The 19,704-nt window shown below is 36.2% G+C and overlaps 1 protein-coding gene and 1 pseudogene across 1 annotated transcript in view; one reads left to right on the top strand and one right to left on the bottom strand.

The window, feature by feature from the left end:
- The window catches only part of PIK3CA (phosphatidylinositol-4,5-bisphosphate 3-kinase catalytic subunit alpha), an 84,518-nt gene extending 65,152 nt beyond the window's left edge, over positions 1–19,366 (bottom strand). Inside the window, exon 1 of the mRNA XM_069472909.1 lies at positions 19,304–19,366. The gene's annotated coding sequence lies outside the window, so the exon portion shown is untranslated. The remainder of the gene's footprint in view (positions 1–19,303) is intronic.
- On the top strand, positions 5,640–5,734 carry LOC138388885 (U6 spliceosomal RNA; annotated as a pseudogene).
- Positions 19,367–19,704: the final 338 nt, after the last annotated feature.

Here is a 19,704-nt window from a genome sequence, read left to right on the forward strand (position 1 = left end):
TTCCCCTAAACCAATTCTAAGACACTTAATTGAGTAATTACTTCAGCCAATCAAAGGGAGAGGTCAGAAAGGAGGAAAAATGGTGGAACTGACCCAGTGGCCAAATAACATAAGTAAATAATTAAAAAGCAATCCTGGGATAAAGTTTTACATTAATCATAGAAAGTAATAAGCCCAAACTAGAAGATGAACTCTGTGTGGCCAAAGTAAAAAGTGTTTAGGGAAAAGAATATGACAGGTGCTAAGCAACAGATAAAAGAATTAAGGACTCAGGCAACATGTTGAAGAATGTGTATTATCTGTTTTTTCAATAGGAAAAAAGGAAGGTAATTGGAAACTTTAGGGAAAAACAAAAAATGTGTAATAAAAACATATTTAAGATGAAGCAAAACAACACAATTGAGTATGTGGAGTATATGAAAAGAAAAACCATGTGACATGAATGCTAAGAATACTCACTGTGTAGTTCACAATGTTGAACATAGATTCAGAGAAAGAAATCTAACCTCAGCACTCTACTTGGCTGTAAAGTTAAACATTTTTACACAATCATATTACTATAAATACTATTAGTCTGAAGTATTAAAATCTACCTATAGTCAAAATATAACAGGATTTAAGTTTGGTTATAGAAGAGAACATAAATGTTATACTTGTCAACATACAAAGTAATTCTATATAATGTTTTGTGGAAGGGTAGGAGAAGACTTAAAAGGAAGAATGGGTAATACTATAATATTATCATGGTCTAACATAGCAAGGAATCAGAAATATTACCGAAAGTTGATGTGACAGAAAATGGAGATTTAAGTATCTTAAAAGTGGAACAATAATATTAAAAGCTACAGAAAGGGAGAATGGAAGGACAGTGAAATGCTGATTAAACATGGTAACAAAATTAAGAAACAGTAGCAGAAATTTTAAAATGCAATTAGAAGCTGGGCACATGCTGAGGTGGGGAGGATCACTTGAGCCCAGGAGTTTGAGAGCAGCCTGGGCACCATGCGAGACCCCCACTTGAAAAAAAAAGAAAAAAGAATTAGAATGCTCCAATTTGCTTTAATAATCTTCAAGTCCAGTAGCTATGAACAGAGGCAACTCTTCCACTTCTCAAATATTATACTTGAATTTCAACTTAATATTGGGGAGAGTTATTACAGGTATTTGCTTTTTATGAAAATCTTTTGAGCCATTGAGAAACTCCATTTGGAAATCTTATAAAATGTAACAGTTTTTCCAGTGTTTAGTGTATTTCAAAGTGTGGTACCCTGATTTTCATTTTCTTAGTTTCAGTTTCAGAAATATTGGCAGAAAAAGTAAAAAGCTGACAGCTGGGTATAAGGATATTACAAGATGACTCTAATTATCTAAAATGTTTCTTTTAAAAGAACAGTTGCTACTAAATATTTCATTGCTAACGTTTGGTTTAAACCATGGCTACACTTATGCTATGGCATACTGGATCTGAATTTTGCAGCTGGTCGTTGATTTCTATCAACACCTTAAGACTGAAGTCTACAGCAAGGCTAAACACATCTAACTTTGGAAATTGAGCTTTCAAAACTACAATAGAAACACACTTGAATACTCAGACTCTTTTTGCCTTAATTGTTGCAGAACAAAATGTTTCCTACATAAATATCAACTCAATTAAATTAAACAAGTATTTGTGGACATCCCATTAGGTACTATGTTTTCTGCAAGGGATACAAATAAGTCTCACAAAGCAGAATATAGGGAGTTAGATGTGAAAGTGAGACAAACAGCATGAATACCCAGCAATCCATTCTTGCCCTGGGGGAATAGGCATTATTTTATATTGTGAATATGATAAAAATTTATTAAAACACCTTCTCTCCACATATGATAAAAGGTCAACTAATATTTGAGCTGAAAAAAAAATGCTTAGAAAAGGGAGGGGGTAATTTTACAGTGATAGTCTACCTTTCCTGTAAAGACCAAAACCAGAAAAGCACCCAGATATTTTGAACGTGAGTTCCATGTCTATACTTACAAGCTGGGTAACTGTAAGCAAGCATTTATTTCTCAAGACTTCATTTTCCTTACTGAAAAATAGGACTAACCACTCCTTTCCTGTCTTCTTTATTAGACTGTTAATCATTTGATAAACATTTACTGTGCAATTATTATGTGCTAGCCTTATGCTAGAGGTATAAGATAAATAAAATGGCATCCCTGACCTCAGGAGGCTCATAGTCTAGTGAGGAAGGTATGTAAATAAGTATAATTTAGTGTGTGTGTGTGTGTGTGTGTGTTGCAAAATACAGGCTATGGAAATACATAGGAGGGAAAGATCGACTCTGCCTAGAAGAGTGAGTCCAGGAATACTTTACACAGATTACACATAAACTGAAGATAGAATGCCAGGTCAACAAGTTACTGAGTAGGAGCAGCCATAGCAAAAGGGCCTCTAAGCACCAGGAATAGCATAAGCACAAGCACAGGAGTCCACAAAGGCCTAGGTAAGTGTAAGACAGTTCAGAATGGCTAGGTTGTAAGGCGTTCCATGAGGGAAAGTATAGAAAATGAGTACAGAAAAGTGGGTTGATGCCAACTTGTGAGGAAAATTATAGTAAATTAATGAGATTGCACTTTATCCCCGAGTCAGTGTTCCTCAACATCTTGTTCTAGGATCACATGCATAAGGATTATGAGAGGGAAGCTTATTATAATAAAATTCAGGTTCCCAGGATTGTGGATCCACTGAATCAGAATTTCTAGGGTCTGGGTAATCTGCATTTTAACAAGTTCCCTAGATGATTGTTTTTTGTAAAGATGGGGTCGTCTTAGGTTGCCCAGGCTGGCTTCAAGCAATCCTTCCACTTTAGCTTCTCAAAGTGCTGGGATTATAGACATGAGTCATTGAGCCCAGGCCTCCCAGGGGATTCTTATGCACCCCAAGTTTGACAAGCTCTAATACAGGCCACAGGAATTACTAAGCTTTAAGCAGATCAATTTTGTATTTTAGGGTGATCATTTTTTAGGGTGATCATTTTAACAGCAATGAGGAAGCAGTGTCAATCTCTCTCCTTCTCTCTTCCATGTAACCTATTTATTATAGCACATACATAAAAGTCTTTTAGTTATCTGCATGTCTGATCATTTTGGCAGTAGTAAAAGCAGAAAGTAAAAGAGGAAGAGAGTGGAAAAGTAGAGCGACAGGTTGGGATACTTCAGTAATACAGGAAAGGACTAAACTAAGGCAGCGATTATGAGAAAAGATGGGAATAAAATTAAGAGACATTTCTAAAAAAGAATACTCAAGATTTGGTGATCAGTTGGATTTGGCAGGTCAGAAAGGGCAGAGTCAAGGTTAGCAGAAATATCTAACTTAGGCAATTAATGATGTTATTAAATTAGAACAGAAAAGGATCACATAGAATAGAGATGTGAAAACATTCTAAAACAAAATCTAAGTGTTTAAGGTATTATTAATCAGTTTCCTTTCTAGAGTGCTTCCCACACTTCTTTTCTTAACTTAGATGGGGATTGTATTCATGTTTCTTTCAATGTAAAAGTAACCCATTTTTAAATAGAAATTCATTCACTTAAACACTATCTAGTATGGGCCTGGGACTGTGCTCTGTAAATACAATGGTGCATAGATGAAGGAGGAAAACAAAACAGAAAAATGCACCTAAGACAACCGTTACTAGCTACTTTGATGTAGTCTCTTACAGCTTTTATTTCTATGCATATTTTTTGGTTTATTTCTTTGTTTTCTGTAGCAGTACTCATATAGTATAAATAATTTTGTAACTTGCTTTTTTCACTACAAAAACATTTCCTCAAATTATTGTAAATTCTTCATAAACACATTTTCTTTGACTACCTATTTCCATGAGAGATGTAACAGTTTGCTGAATACTTAAGCTGTTGTAAATTATACATAATGCTGCAAACAGAATTATTGGGTCAAAAGTTAAGTTAATTTTAAAGGCATAAAAATTGCCCACTTCCTTTCCAAAAGGGTTGATTCAGTTTAGACTACCAGTAGAAGTAAATGAATAAACACATTTCATGGCACCTTAACCAGCAAGAACACCATTAAAAAATACTTTTGCTAACTCAAAAAGTAAAATTATCACTGCATCTTAAAATTTCACTTCTTCAATTACCTTTCAGGGAAATACATTTCCCATATGCTTTTACCTATATTTCCTCTTTAGTAAATGAGCCCAACTTATCAAGTTCTTTGCTCACTCATCTACGCTGGTCTTTGTGCTTTTTGAAAGTACTCGTACTGAAAATTTAAAGACAAACATTTGTCTGTTGAATTTTTGCAGAATTCTAATCCTGGTTTGCACATCTTTTAATCTGTTCATTTGTAAGGGGGTGGGGAAGAGGAGATGGGAGGAGATAGAATAAATGTCAATGTTTTACTTAAGAGTTAAATGTAACGAACTTTTTTCCCCTTATGAGTACTTCTAATTCTTCAGAGTTTGGAAGGTATTTCCCCATCCAGATAAATATCTTTTAAAAATGAGACTAGCATAAGGATACTCCTTTTCATTTAACTCTTCAATTTACCTGGATTTTAAAAGTTGAGATAAAGATTCAAAAGACTGGTTTCCTGAGTATTTAACACACTCAAAAACATTTATTAAGCCTTCCTTTTTTCCCTGAATTCTGAAGACTCCTTTATCATATGTAGTGTGTCTGATTTCTGGTATTTCTATTCCCTTTTACCAACTTACTATCAATGCTTATGCCAGTATCCAACTCTTTTATTTACTCTTCATAGTATGTTTTGATATCTGATATCTATAAGGTTAGCTCTCCATCATTGTTCTTGGGTTTTCACTTAAAAGTTATTTCACTTTTACCTGTTTATAGTCTCTCAGACAAAATTAAGAATTATCTTGTTAATTTCTCAAACACATTTCTTAAAAAGAGAATTATGCTAAACCTGCAAATTAATGAGAAAAACTGATATTTGTAATAGCTGGACTTCCCATTCAGGAACATGATAACGTGATCATCCTCTCCCCTGTATACTCCCATTGAGTGTTTTAGGTTTCTTCATATGGGTTCATATATAATTTCATATTTCCTATTACTGTTATAAATGATTTTTCCATTATATTTTCTAAATAATTACTGCTATCATAAAAAAGAACTTTTGATTTTTAAATATCTGTCCTACATCTAGTTACTCTATATTCTTTTATTCATTCTAATAATTTCTCATTTGACTCTTGGTTTTCCTAGTTCAATTATATCACACCCAGGGTGAGAATTTTGTAGCTTCTTTTTCAGTATTCCTCTTCTAATTCATGTGTCTTACTGTATTGCTGCAAACAAACTTTAAGAATTCAGAACTCAAATAAAACAGCAACTCTAAATAATATGGGAGCAAATATAATTCAATAGTATGTTAAGTGTATTTTATGATTTACAACTAGGAATTATCCTAAAAATGCAAAGATGGCTTAATATGGCCACAACAAACTATTAGCTGTGCATGTGTATTCTCTTTGACACACACAAATCCACACTCACATGTATTTTATATACTACATATATAACTTTGTCATATATTTTAGATTGCTATATATACATTGTATCTCTGAACAAAACATACTTCTATACAAAGAGATATACAAAAACCATATACAGTGCTCACTTTGGCAGCACGTATACTAAAATTGGAATGATACAGAAAAGATTAGCATGGCCAAAAAATTATAAAAGAAAGATTAAAAAATTTTTTAAAAAGTGTATACTACTCTATTGGCGATTTAATAGATTTTTCAGGGAACATACTGATTCTGAACAATTAGAGACTATGTTTGTATTGTTTATATACCCAGGGTCTACCACACTGCCAAATATGGAGTTTATTGAAGAAATGGGAAATAATGATTAAGCATTCAGCTACTTACTTTTTAAAACATAAATATAAATATACATACAGTGATATTTCCTCAGCCCAAATTTTGAAGGCATTTTTGAAAAATCTATATCATTTCCCAAATTACTCTTGAGTCATATTAGAATAATAGAAATAGAATATCAGAAATTACAACTATCTCATAATATCTGGTCCTGTGACCACTGAACTTCCCATTATTTATGTTTCTTTCTCCTATCTGTTCTTTTATACGTCTATGAATTTGCTAAAGGAAACTCAACCATACTAGGCAGAATTTATTTTACAAAAATACTGAGGTTTCTGATAACCTCTTTGCCTATAAAAATGTAAAGACTAGAAGACAGAAATGTAAATAAGATGATAAATCTATGTGTTACTCTCACCTCCTTATGTAATATTCATTCTCTTCGTACAAACAACTGATTTAAGTCCTATCTGATCTGTGTGGCAAGAAGCACTTCCCTCAGAGCCGCCTTGTAAAGAGAAAAATGTATCCTGAGCCTCATGTGCCATTCTTGGTAGCTGGCCAGAAGACATGGCTACTGGGCAAAGAAGACATGATCTCTCTTACATTGGGGGAGAAAGGAAGGTTTGATGGAGTGAAATGGTACATTTGCTTATAATTCTAGATTGGAACTAGAATACTAACCTGCCTGCTAACTATATGACATTGAACAAACTACTTATGGTATGAGTCTGAAAAGTTGTTAACTGAATGGCTAGTGACTCGAAGAGATGTTTCCAGGGTGCTATGTTCCAGAAATGAGCTTGTGCAAACAAATATAGTCTGCAGTTGTACAGAGTCAACATTTTCCTTGAAAAATTTAAGCCACTTATAAAGTATAATGTACACAGTTTTTGTATACCACATTGTACAGAAATATGTTTTGTACAAAGATATGATGTATATACAGTGATAAAATCATATCGGTGATATATAAAATACATGTAGAATTTAAAATGTTGTGGGCCTATACATGTGGGTGCATGCATGTGTATATCCAGGAGAATACATATGCACAAATGATAGCTTGTTGTGGCCGTATCTACAGGCCACCTTGGAGACCAACACAATTGCTCAGCAAGTCTAAACATCAGTTTCTCTTCCAACACTCAAACAAATTGCTGTGTCTTTGAGTACTAGAGGCTGGGTATCAGGGGACATGCTGTATGAAGATTATGTATGTCTGAATAACAGAATCACACCACTCAACACAAGGAAATGTTCATACCTAGGTACTGAGACCAACTGAAGGTACGGCAAATTCACAACTTTAATCTCATGTCTACTCTAAAGCAAAAGCTTAGTAGTGGGATGTGACTATAATATTTAAATTACAGTTATGTGCTGCATAACAAAATTTCAATCAATGACAGACTGCATACACGATGGTAGTCCCATAAGATTATAATGGAGCTGAAAAACTCCTATTGCCTGATGTACTAACTGTTATAATACTGCAGCGCAATAACTTTATTCTTTTAAAAATCTAGTGTAGCCTAAGGGTATAGTGTTTATGAAGTCTACAGTAGTGTACAGTAATATCCTAGGCCTTCACATTCACTCACCACTCACTGACTCACCCAGAACAATTTCTAGTCCTGCAAGCTCCATTAATGGTAAGTACCCTATACAAGTATATCATTTTTTATCTTTCACACTGTATTTTTACTGTAACTTTTCTATGTTTAGATAGACAAATATTTACCATTGTGTTACAACTGCCTACAGTATTCAGTACAACAGCGTGCTGTACAGGTTTGTAGCCTAGTAGCAACAGGCCATACCAATAGTCTAGGTATGTAGTAGCCTATACCATCTCAGTTTGTGTAAATACACTTTATGATGTTTGCATAATGACGAAATTGCCTAATGATGCATTTCTTAGAACATATTCCCATCATTAAGTGATGAATGATTGTATTATATTTGTCATGTTTTTATGTTTGGCTGAGTATATAGAATTGATTTCATGTAAATTAAATGTGATGAGATTCCACTGTACTGATTAGATGTGGGACTTCAGTTTCCTAATCCTTAAAATGGAGCGCCTACATGTGTATCAAAGTGTTATTGTGAGGATTAAGGGAGATAACAAATAAAAAGTCTGTAATATTGCCCTTCCTCAGATTCATGATATTAAAGTTTGGGTTTGAGGGAACTCAAAATACACATACTTATACGTACATCTAGAAAATCAGGAAACCTTTCTTACACAGCTTTTCAGCTATAATTCTTTGTGATGCTATTTAAAAATAAGTAATTAATTCTTAGTTTTAGTGCCTAGGCTAGTAATAAACTCACTGTATGGAAAAAAACTCTTGGTCAGTACTAGGGCAATCCAATGTCATGTTATTTTTTTCATTGTGTGTACCACTTCCCAAAAGGTCGACTATATTCTATACAGCTTTACATGCATAAAAAATGTTTGGAACTATGTTTAATAAAAACCATTCTTTAAATGCAAGTAACAATGAAAAACTTTGAACAATTATACCCCAAATCACACATACTTCCTGAAGCAATTTCCACATAAGTTATATGTAGTTTTTTAAAAGTGTGTGGACATTATTATTATTATCTTGGTTTATGACAAATACAGACTATGGGATCACCAACTTAAGAAGTATAAGTTATCTTATGTGATCATCAAGAACAGTCTAGCCAAAACTGCTAAAAAGCAAGAGGTAAGAAAGCACATGTTTACCATAAATGTAAATATGAGCTAATAATCTCATTTATATAAGGTACTGAAATCAGGTAGATAGATGATGCCATAGAAACTTGTATCAGTGGCAACAGGTAGCTATCTTGGTAATTAAAGGCAAAGACTCAGATTGAATTTACGGAAATAATCAAAACACATGACTGCTTTCCTTATTTTCACAAAAATGATCTGTGAGGTTTACACAATGTCCAGTCAGTGTACACTAGGTAACAACCAGAATGATATACAAAAGAGTTAAATATTATATTCAATAAAGATTTCATAGCAAGTAGAATGGGCAAGTGAGATACAAGCAGCTTTAAAACAGGACATGAGAATTCTTTAAAAGCCATGTAACATAGGGACTATGTGACAACATGACACAACTATTGTCTTTAGTGTATGAAGAAAGACAGGGGAAGGAAATACCAAGCAGTGCAAAACAAATACTGCCTCAATGGCAGAATGCTATTAAAATATCGGTTGGGGATTCACAGATTCCAGGAATGGACAGGAAAAAAATCAATCCAAAGGAAGCTCAAACTAGATGTGAAAAATGTACATCCATTTACTTACTACCTTCTGTCCATTAATTCCTGATTCCTACTAAGCTAAATCTCCATATGCTAACTTCTGTAAAGATTAGGTATGAAACTGAATTCAGATTCCCAGCACTGGAATGAAACTGTAAAAGTTTAAATATAACAAAAAGCAAACAATAATGTAAAGAATTTAAAACTACTCTAAGCTTGTTAGAAGGCAACCTTATTGTTCACTATCCAGAAACTAGATCCATTAGTAAATTCTCAGAGTGGACAGAATTCAATTCACTACATAATATTAAAGCCCCCAAATAAACTGATGAATACATGGTTCTTACTCTCAAGGAGTTCTGGGACATTTACTGAATGCTTACTACGTGCTAGGCACTATTCTAAATGCTTTCATGTATTATTCAGGTAATCCTCATTACAATATTATAATGTAGGTATTTATTATCCTTTGTTTACAAATGAGGAAATAAGTATTACCCAGAAAATATTTAACAGGTTAAATAACCTACCCAAAGTTACAAAACTAGTAATCTTGATAATCTGGCTCTACAGAACATGCTCTTAACCATTATGACATATATTAAGGAAAAGAAAGAGAAATTTTAAAAAGCCTAAGTACACTGACCATATTTTATAGATTTTCTAAGACTGTCCTGACTTCAAATATTCTGTCCTGTTGTCAGGTTAATTGTCCAAATTTTGGCTGGGGAAAAAACTATTTGCAGGAGGAGTACACTAACTTATACGTCTAATATTTATACTAAAAAGGAAGGAAGAAGGGAAGGAAGGAAGGAGAGAAAGAGAGAGAGAAGGAGGGAAAAGACCATAGCATGACACATTTAGCTGTGCTTCAGTAGCTGCACACCGGTACAGTTAAATCAAAATGATTTTGAGGAAATGATAGTCCCACAATATCACTAAGAAATCTGAAAGCTGGTTATTTCTAGTGAAGAAAAAACAACCAACTAGTCTCCACACTATAAGATTACTAATATTCTAAATTTCTTTGAGTTTTGCTACCATTGTTATCATGAAGTATAGAAATTGCTTTGAAAAAGTCTTGTTCAACTTTTAAAATTGGTATATAGTTGGAAAAAAAGAATACAAACATCACTTTCACAAATACTTTAAGATGCTGCCTATCATGGTCTCCAATGCAAACAATAACAGCCATTATATTTACGGAAATCTTTGTAAGGCAAATAACTTTAAAATAATGTTACTATGTGTTAATATTTATAAGTATAAAAGTGAGAGTCAAAATATAATTCTTTCCTATCCCTGCTGTCATGTATCATTTCATTTCAGATTGGAGTTTATAACTAGTGCTTAATTTTAATATTTTTCCCACAATTTTTCCCATTAATGCTGCTTTACATTTGGTGATACACTCCATAAATCTGTATTTTCAGAAGTGGCTGATTTAGCAAAAAATTCCAAGGTTTTTGAACTTGCCAAGAAGTTAACCTCCTAAGGAAGAAAACACAATTCAGTCACTTTTAGGCTACAAGTAGTCAGTGGCTTTGAAATACAATAGCACTTTCAGGTCTAGACTTGCAATAAGTCTATCACGAAAAGTACTTTGTAAAGCAAGATCTCTCAAAGAAAAATAAGCCACAAAAATCTGCTTAGCTTGTTGAAAAATGAGTACATACTCAAAATAACTCTAAATAATATTTCATTACCCAAGCAGTTTGCTGGTTAAAAAAAATATCCAAAAGTTGAAGGTAAATAATTTGAACATTAATAGAACAAATCAATAACATAAATATCATTGCTTTCCAATCAAGGACAATGATTTTTGTCATCTTTCCACACATTTGTCTGCACAACTGAGGACAGACCAAGAAAAAAGAGGCTTACTATGCCTCCGGAATTATGTTTCTAAGATTAGAATACATTTTCTGAAAACCATCTAGTGGGATGGGTTACCAAGGGAAATTATGGAACATACTTTCCTAGAAGTCTTTAACAAGTAAGGATGATGGCCAGTGGCTATTAAGGGTGCTGTGACAAGTCTGCTGGCCTTCATAACCCTAGCAACTGGAATGCAGTAGATGACCTATTCTTAATGCCTGTCATTTAATTACTCTAAGTGCCAGTAACCGAAATGACCACGCTTGCAATAAGTTTGATTCTCCAAAATTACTAATAGTTTCTGAAAGAAAAAAAAAAAAAATCCTTCCACTCCATTCTTTCCCAGTGGCAGCTTTTTCTCTGCCACAGAATTTCACATGCAGGCTTTCAAATATGTGCAAATTTATTATAAACAGGCAGACAAAAAGATCTTAGTTTCTGAAAATACAACAAACTGAGACAGACTATCCTCCCTCTAGGGAGTGGTTTACTTACTCTTCCCTGAAATAAAAAATAGATTTTAAAACACTAGGAATCTCATAACATTCGGGAATTGTAAAGAAACTTAGAAATTTTGCAGGTGAGGAATAAGCTTTGAAAGGTCAAGCTCTAAGGCCAAACAGCTAGTTAATACATGAATGCAGAAGGAATATTTTCTGATTCTTGATCTAATGTTCTTTTCATTATAGCACACAGCCTATCCTTAACCTATCAATCTTGTTTAAAAGTGTCTCCAAATAGCAACAGAAACAAGCAACTAGATAACAACTTACAAAAAAGTGTTTCTTATACACAATCTTCCCTGAGTATCCATGGGGGATTGCTTCCAAGACCACCCACAGAAACCAAAATCCATGGATACTCAAGTCTCTTATATAAAACGGTGTAGTATTTGTATATAACCTACATACATCCTCCCATATACTTTAAATCTAAGGTCCCCATCCCCCAGCCGCAGACCAGAAGGGTGCTGCAGAGCTCTGACAGCCGCCCCCCTTGCTGCCCCCCTCCCCGCGCCCCGCATCCTTCGAAAAATTGTCTTAGGAATTTTTAGGAAATTTAGGAAACGGGGGTGGGGTGGGGTGTGCGCAGCAAGAGATGAGCTCTGGGCAGCAAGTCAAACTTCCAGCCACTCCCCATCGCTGGCATCACCGCCTGAGCTGCACCCACCCTGCCCCCACCCTCACCCGTGGAAAAATTGTCTTCCATGAAACCGGTCCCTGGTGCCAAAAACGTTGGGGACCACTGCTTTAAATCATCTCTAGATTACTTACAATACCCAGTACAATGTGAGTGCTATGTAAATAATTCTTACACTGCATTGTTTAGAGAATAAAGACAAGGGGGAAAAGTTTGTACATGTTCAGTACAGATGCAACCATCTGTTTTTTTCCCCCTAATATTTTCAGTTTGGGAGTGGTTGAATCCACAGATGCAAAAACCTATGGATACAGAAGGCTGAGTGTACTTCAAATCTATACTCAATAAATAATCAACTACAACTGGCACATAGAAATCTACCTGTTTTTTAGGTACTTTAAAGTGTATAGCTCCTAAATGATAGAGATATAAGATAGTATTTTGATTTAAAAATATGATTCTACTTCAAAAAGATGAATGCTTTCTGATCACCTACATTCAGGCCCTATGCTAGGTACATGAAGATACAAGAATGAACACAACATGGTCTCCTCCTATTCAAAAATCTATGTCTAAAATCCACTTCATAATATTGCTGTATATTTCTGTTGTACTTATAAGACACATTTTTCCACTGAGCCTACTAACCTCTAGTATGTTAGGAAGAGAGTTATGATCAGAGCAGAATGATTCTATTCCTGTATGGCTTTTATCACACCACACTTCTTTGCCTTCTACTATACAAATATGTAAAATCTGCAATGTACCTGATAAATATCATATCTAAAAATTCTTACAATTTTTTTTAAATACCACGTTTATTTCAAACGGCAATGCTGGCCCTGATACAAAGACTCCTTTGCAACAATTGCTAAATATATGCTAAATTACTAAAACTTAACATGTTATAAATGAGTACAATTTAGATAAATTATCAAGCTAACTACCAAAATGATACAGAAGAAATGAGTATTTAATTGTCAAGTCAAATATAAAACATTATTCTTGTACTAGGTATATATTTAAAATAATAACTAGTGTGTATACATTTTTGCCTAGTTTGATGCAATTTGGGATCATTTAAATTATCTCATTAATTGTATGAGTTACGTAGCAAGCAACACATTATAATTCTTATTGTATCAATGCAGAAAAACAGGCAAAAATGTGATACAATCTGGCCCCTACCATATACAAATACAAAGTAGCAGTCTGGGATTGGAATTTAGTCCCTTGGGCATACCAGAGCTCTCTAATACATACTAAAAACAGCTTCACTTTAAGAAATATTCAACTTGAAGAAAACAATAGCTCTGGCAGGGCGCGGTGGCTCACGCCTGTAATCCTAGCACTCTGGGAGGCCGAGGCGGGTGGATCGCTCGAGGTCAGGAGTTCGAGACCAGCCTGAGCAAGAGTGAGACCCCCGTCTCTACTAAAAATAGAAAGAAATTATATGGACAACTAAAATATATATATACAAAAAATTAGCCGGGCATGGTGGTGCATGCCTGTAGTCCCAGCTACTCGGGAGGCTGAGGCAGGAGGATCGCTTGAGCCCAGGAGTTTGAGGTTGCTGTGAGCTAGGCTGAAGCCACGGCACTCACTCTAGCCCAGGCAACAGAGTGAGACTCTGTCTCAAAAAAAAAAAAAAACAAAAAAAAAAACAATAGCTCTAAGCCACTACTTTTAATACGAACTCAGAAACTCTTTATTGGAGCATTTTAACTTTAAACTCTCTAAACTGTATAGGTGGGGAGGGGAAGAATGAACACCTAAAAAAGTCCTTACCCAGGATCAACTGATCCATATAATAAAGGGTTATATTATATAAAGTATATAGCTACAAAATATTATCAGTATATCCAAAGTTGAATAACCTTTTTGAATGATGGAAATCTCTAGTCTGAATCCTCAGACTTCAGTGTATGATGTCTCATATTTCTCTTTTCCATCCTAACATTTCAGTTTCTCCTATCCACAAGTTTTAATTTTTATTACAGGATTTCTTCCAGATAAGTTGTTTATAAAATTCACTTTTCAATAAACTTAAGGGGAAACTCAGGCAAGCAAATTTGATTTATAAAAAAATAAGATTGGTAACAAGACACTTTAGCAAAATAACATTACAGGCTGACCATCTCTTATTCTAAATGCTTCAGATTTTGAATTTTTTAATATTTGCATATCTATGAGATATTTGGGGGATGGGACCGAAGTCTAAACACAAAATTCATTTATATTTAATATACCCCCTATACACATAGCCTGAAGGTAGTTTTATATAATATTTTAAATAATTTTTTGTATGAAACAAAGTTTGTGTACACTGAACCATCAGAAAGCAAAGGTGTCAGGTGTAGAATGTTCTACTTGTGGCATCATATCAACATTCAAAAAGTTTTGGCTTTTGAAATATTTTGGATTTTAGATTTTTGGATTAGGGATGCTCGACCTATATTATATATCATGTGTAAGGTCACTCTCAATATCATCAAATAAATAAAGGCTAATAGCACTACATAAAATTAGGAAACATGGCTCCCAAATAGAGAAAAAGTACAACTCAGTCTGCTAACTGGTATTTGGAACTGCTAATCTGACATTGGGAAACAGTCTTTGTGCCTATCGTCTAGAATTGGTCCTGACCAGAAAACTAATTTCTCCTATATTTTGTCACCTGGAAATTATAATATTAATGGTCTCTGAATTTTAAGATTTGGTGAACAGAGATTTCACCAAAATCTCTCGGTCTTCTTTTATAAATCATCCTTAATTTTCATTTGTTCCTTTCTTTTAGAATAATCAAATCTGATGTTACTCATCTTTGGAGATGGTATAAGGTCATCAGTTTAGGTTTAGACTTTCCCCTCCAAAATATTATGTATTTTATATAATATATAACTATATATTATAATATGTATTAATAGTTTGGCACTTGCTATCCTATCATGGTTCAAACTACCAGGCATAATTATTTCCCAAGTAGGTTGACTAACGCCTGGGTGTTTGGCAGTGGAATAGGGTGGAATAGTGGAATAGAAAATGAAACCAAATGCCACAGTGGTTTTTGGTCCCTAGACGCACCTGCAGTGCTAGCAGTCAGCAAGGTAGAAAATAGGACTTATTACATAAACTGTGTCCTTCTGTTATCTCAGATAAGTCTGCTCATGAGATCTAACACTTCCTAAGGTGAAACGAAATGAACATTTATTAAGCATCTGATCCAGGTCAAGAACTCTCTTGGATCTACATTATCTCATTTAATTCAACAAAAAGTCCATTGAGTAGTAATTACCTCCATTATATAGATTAGAAAACCTGTCCAAAGCAATCCTGCCAGTAATTTTAAGAACCAGGTTTTGAATTAAGGTGGGTCAGATTCCAAAGCCAATATTGTTAACACTCATAAAATTTTAAGCCTACATCACTGACCTTACAGAGCAACAACTGTTCTATGTTACAGAGGAGGATGAAGCCCAAAGAGATTGAGACTTGCCCAAATGTTTGTGGTGAAACAGGGATATGAATTCAAGTCTCCTGATTTCCAGTGTAGTACTATGTACAATAATTTTTACATTATTTTTACAAAATAAAAAAATAATTTTTTTCTTCTTTGTGTGTGTCTGGGGTGACTCAATTGTCTCCAAATAAAATTCATATGTGTGGCAATTTCAGGGATGTACATTTTTAGTGACCAAACACATTAAATGTATTTGGCAAGAATAAAAACTTATTTGGTGCTTATGAATCATCACATGTTGTAAAGAAGTCTGTCTCTAATATATTTAATTGTTCAGTCAAGTGCCTATAATGTATGGGCTGCCATGCTTGGCAATAAGAATATAACTGTATATACCAGTGGAGGATATGGAAAAACAAATAGATAATTACAATGCAGTGAGGTCAATTCTATGACAGTGGGAGTGTAAGGTGCTATGGGAACAGGAAGCAGGGGCACCTAACCCAGACTAGACTTTTCAAAGAAGGTAATGTAAAAGATGAGTGGGAGTCAGCTAGTTAAGGAAGGAGAATGGAGTGCTCAGATGTCTCAGGTACAAACGGTATTTGCACAAGAGAGCAGCAAGGGTCAGGGGAGCCCTAGGTAGGAGAAATGAACCTAGAAAGATAAGCAAGGACCAAATTGCACAGGTCCTTGCTTTTCTAATCTTTTCTAATAATTAGAACTACCTGGTGAACTTTAAAACAAACAAAACACATATGTCTAGGCTCCATCTCAGACCAATTAAATCAGAATCTTTGGGGACAAGACTCTGGCACTGGTATTTTTAAGAAGTTTCCTAGATGATTCTAATGTGTAGCCAGGATTGAAAACCACTGTTTTAAGTTGTAAAGTGAATTAAATAAACATATGTATTAATGCAAATAAGGAAAAAGATGATTTTAATTAAATCTCTCTGTGCCCTAGTTTTTTTAGTTCTAATAAAAAATGGGCTGCAGCAAATTAGAAGTAGTATGAAAGGAGTCACAAAACATTGGTTTTGTTGATGAGTCTGACAATTGCCACCTGTCTGACCTTAGATGAGAATATCATTTCCTAGGGATAGTAACACTGCTCTGTCCACAGGATTGTTATATGGCTCAAGATACATAATGCTTAAAACTGATAACTGTGCTAATAAAACATAAACCACAATATTCTAAGACTTAAGCTTCTAAAGTTGAATAATTTTTAAGATCATAAACATTTTCACCAGAGATGAAATCTTTCATAAGGCTTAAGAAACACATTTCATTTAAAGAATCACCCCTACTTTGGAATTCAAGATATAAAATAATAGAGAACTGATCCTTTTAATGCTACTCTCGCAGCTAAAGAGATCAAATGGGATTAAGTTAGCACTCTTCAAATAAACAGATCAACAGAGCAAATGCCCTTTAAATGGTAATCACAACTGTTTAAACATGTTTATTCAGTAAAGGGCACTAACAAGGAATAAACTACACACAAAGTAAACTACTTTAGAAAAAAATTATAATCTATTTCACATTATATAAGTATTTTGCTTTTAAGTTTAGTTTATAAAGCTCTGCCTCTAGAAGCACTGTCCCATGCAGAGAGCCAGGCAAAGCTACTGCACTTTTAGTCTCCCTTTATAATATAGCTAGCTCCATGAGAATTTACACTTTCATGAAGTAATTTTTCAGTTTAAGTACAGTATCTGTATTTAGTGACATTTCTTTAATGCTATATCCAGTTTACTTATAATAAAAAAACTTTAGATAGGAATACTGTTTTGCATTTATATGGGGGTTCATTTCAAATTCACTTAAAACTGACAGGAATGTCTTTTAAACTTTAGAGTCATAGTCAATGATAAAATATTATTAATATTTATTAACTTTCTTGTAATTTTCCCCATGATGCTTTTACTATTATGATGTGCTATCATTTCTTTCAATCACCTATTTTGTGATTTTAATAGGAGAGCACTCTATTTTGAAAACGCACAAGAAACAAAGTTATGAATGAAATTTTATTTAATTTTGTCCCAAAATGTGACATGAGAAAACTTAAAAAAAGAAACCAAAAAAACACCCAAACACACACACACACACACACACACACGGCCCTCTTCAGATAATTCTGGCTGATGACACTGCAGAACAGTTAATCTGATAATTAAAATTTTCCAGAACATGTGATGTTTAGATGGAGATCTATGCTGTCAACCAGAATTCAATGCTTCAGTTAAAAAATCTTAAAACTTGAATACACATACATGTTAAATTCTTAGGCTGCAGTTGCTTTGAGAGCGCATTAATAAAAACACAACGTGTTCTGATTTACCCAAACTAAGTTAGCAACACGGTATCTTAAATATTTTCCAAGACTTTTCCTACAACACGCAATCCAGCACAGAAACAAATTCTGTACGATGCAATGTAAGCAAATACCCAGAGAATCCAGTTTCTAAGCAGGAAAACATGAGACCAATATTGCCTGAAGTGGTACAAAAGTGGCAGTAAAAATCACTCCTTGAGTTACCTAGAATTTACTTACTTAAGTTTTCTAGGGGTTCTTCCCAGCCACACAAACTACAATTCATAATATCGTCCCGCAAACTCAGGTCCTGCATGTGCACAAAGGCGCAGTGCTGGAATGAGGAAGCCTCACCAAGATGAAATCAAAACTCTAATTCATTAAAGAATATGCAGACTGTTTTCTACAAAGCCCTGTCTTGTGCTCCGTTTACCCTTTAAATAACTATGCAAACAGCTTCTCAATTATTGACATCCAAAAAAATAGCTTTCGATTCCCAAGTCTAGTAACATGGTTGGCCACCATCACCACTATTCCTTTAGCATCCTAAAATAAACCCCTCAAGCCGCGGTCGAAACACCCTGGCTGAACGTCTGGTGTTTACATAGTCCAATCCTGGGCGCTACCCTACCTTTCAGAGCCACTTAGGAGCTACGAAAACAGGCATCACATAATAGACTTAGTAAAGAAACAAGTCACATGAGACAATGTCTTAGGTCTATGAATGAAAGAAAGATCCAAACGTTTGATTGTCTCGGTTAAATGAAAAAACAACCTCGAAAGGAAGGTTGGGAGGGGAGCTGCAGGGTGGGGGGAGCGATTTTCCTTCCATACCCCTGCCGGGCGGTTTAAACCCAGCAATATGCGAACGCAGGGCCGCCGAGCTGGCGGGGCCGGACTCCTCGGGCGTGACAGCCCCTCAGGAACAGCTCGCGCGCGGCTCCGCGCCCGGACCTCTCACGCCGCGGTGCCCGCAGCAGCCCCGCCACCCGCGGGCCGGGTGGGCGTGCGGGGCGCGGGAGACTGAGCCACTGCGGCCGGGGCGGCGGCCCTGGGCGCACTTCCTCAGCCTCCAGCCACCCCATCCCCAAAAATGGGAGGAGAGGAAGGAAACGAAGAGCTAGGCGGCAGCCAGAGAGAGAAAGGAGAGGGAGCGGCGAGCCCTCGCCTCTGCAGTTGGGAGAGGCCAGAGGCAGGCGAGTGAGAGGGAGCGGCGACTGCAGGCAAACTCCGCCGCGGGCCGACGCTGTGAGACTACCGGCTGGTAGCCCCCGCCCAATACGGCGGGCGCGCCCGGGAGTCCTCAGCACCCACCCTGTACCCATCCCCACCGCGCCCGCTCCCGGCCAGTTCGCGCTCTACTCACGCTCGGGGCTCTTCCAGGTTCCGCGGCTCTAACCGCATCGGGTCCCAGCCCCGCGGGCGGCGTCGGCGGCGGCGGCGGCGGCGCCGAGGGAGAGGAGAGCGGGCGGCACGGCCCCCGCCTCCCGGCCCCTCTCCCCCGCCGCTCCGGAGCTGCCCGGCCGGGCCCGAGCCCTGCCTCACCGGCGGCCCCAGCCCCAGCACCAGCGGCCGCGGCAGCAGCAGCCCGAGACCTCAGCGGCCGCAGCGGCGGCACCGGAACTGCCGCTTTCTCCTTCTCGCTCCCTCTCCTCGCTAGCCCCCGCCACACGCCCCCGCCCCCGTCTCCTTTCTCTGTCGCCCCTGTTTTTTTTCCTTTTGTTTCCAGAATAAACTTTATTGGTCTCTTTTTCCGCTCACATCATG

The sequence above is a fragment of the Eulemur rufifrons genome, chromosome 7 (assembly GCF_041146395.1).
Source record: "Eulemur rufifrons isolate Redbay chromosome 7, OSU_ERuf_1, whole genome shotgun sequence".
Classification (NCBI taxonomy): Eukaryota; Metazoa; Chordata; class Mammalia; order Primates; family Lemuridae; genus Eulemur; species Eulemur rufifrons.